A 1,871-nucleotide genomic window follows, 5' to 3' on the forward strand; every position below is an offset into this window, starting at 1 on the left:
CATGGACCTACCCCAATGCAGTCCTGGGTGCTGGATCAGCCGGCTGGAGACCCCTGCCAGTGCTGAAATGCTTACACGTTCACTGATTTGGCTTTCCTCCTGCAGTTGGCATCATAGTGTGTTTTGTGAGATGGAGGAGGACTTTGTGGATTGGTATCGGGCATTTGGGTTAATGTTGAACTTGTGGGCTTGGGCAGCACTGGGTTGGGGTGTTCTCTTGTTGTGCACTTAACCTTTATATAAAACTCTCTCTTATACATGAGTTTCTGTGAATTTGTTTCTCTAAAGTACCCAGACCAATACAACTGAATAACACAGGAAGCATCAAAAGAAAACGGAGGGCTTTAACAGTCCCCCAAACAGTGACTGTCCGCAAAAGAATTGGTCAACATTCAACCACTTCAGTGGGTATATGATTAAGAATGAATGGTCTTGAAAGAAGTCAAGGCTACAATGAAGATATTAGTGAAAAACAAGGTTCTAGGAATTGATGGAATCCAGTTGAATGTTTCAACAAACAGATACAGTGCTGAGAGCTCTCACTGATCTATTGCCAAGAAATTTGGAAGACAGCAACATGGCCAACTGACATATTTGTGTTCATAACAAATAAAGTCAAGTCAACAGAATGTGGATGTGGTAGTTAGATTTTATGTCAACTTGAATTTGTATGAAAGTGTAGGGGTGGAGTCCCAACTACCCATCTGACCACAGTTGGATGATGCCTCTTGGGAGGTGTGGCCTTTCTGTAAGAGAGACACTGGGGGGACCCCTCTCTTCTCTCTATGCCCCTCAACTTCCTGCTCACTAGGACTCTGCGCCTGCCTCCGGGGGCAGCCCCATGTGGGCCGTCCAACCCTTAGAGCTGTCAGTGCCCTGCCAAGTTTCCACTGACCTTGGATCCATGTTACTCTGAACCCACAGTCTGTGAGCATCCTGCATCCTAGGTCACCTTTGTCATCAGCTTGAAACGGTGTGAGTCTGAAGGGGGCTCTGGCTAGCATCGGACCCATGGACTTAAGTTATACAGGGCTGGAATGTATCTTGATAGATTACTTTTGATATAAAGCTCTTTCTTATACATATATGAGTGTCACTGTTTTGTTTCTCTAGAAAATCTAGCCTAAAATGTTGGAAATTATCAGGCAATATGATTAATATCACATGGAAGTAAAATATTGCTAAAAAATAACAAAAATAGTTGCTGCAGTACATTGACAGAGAGCTGTCACCAGGTTGTTGGCTGACCATGTTTAAAAATGGTGCCATATGAGGGATTCCTTTTTGGTCTCTGTTACTGGCAAAATTGGGTACTCAGCAGTGGCTGTAGCCAACCTGGTGTTGGTGAGTGGAAGTCTGGGTTGCTGAATCCATGCGTCCCCTCCATCTTTGTGACCGTGACCACTTGGTTCATAAACTCATTAGGTAATGACAAGAGTGGCTGGGAGGAAAGACTGATATCCACAGAATATATCATCATATCTACTTGGTTGGTAAAATACTTCTCTGAGCATTCACATAAGACACAAATATTTTCACTTCCCTGATCCATTTAAAGAGGAAGTCTGTCCAAATACTTTCCCCCCCATACCTCCTTGTCACCAAATTCCAATCACATTCCTTTCAATTCTCTGTTTCCTGACAACCCATGGATCTATGTACAACAACCACCTCTCCTTCCAAGCAGAATGAACAACTAGGTGCACTGCTCAAATTCTGCCCATAGTATGGATTTCCTTTCATCACTGTCCTTCAGGAAGGCCCCAGAAAGGGGCTGCAGTGCTGCTGATTTCCACTTACAAGAGGTGCCTATGTCTCCTACAGACCTATCTGTAAACCAGACATGAGTTTTCTCTTTTTCAGTCAACTGG

This window comes from Echinops telfairi, unplaced genomic scaffold, assembly GCF_000313985.2.
Source record: "Echinops telfairi isolate 266 unplaced genomic scaffold, ASM31398v2 ScPeMD7_7457;HRSCAF=8495, whole genome shotgun sequence".
In the NCBI taxonomy this organism is placed as follows: Eukaryota; Metazoa; Chordata; class Mammalia; order Afrosoricida; family Tenrecidae; genus Echinops; species Echinops telfairi.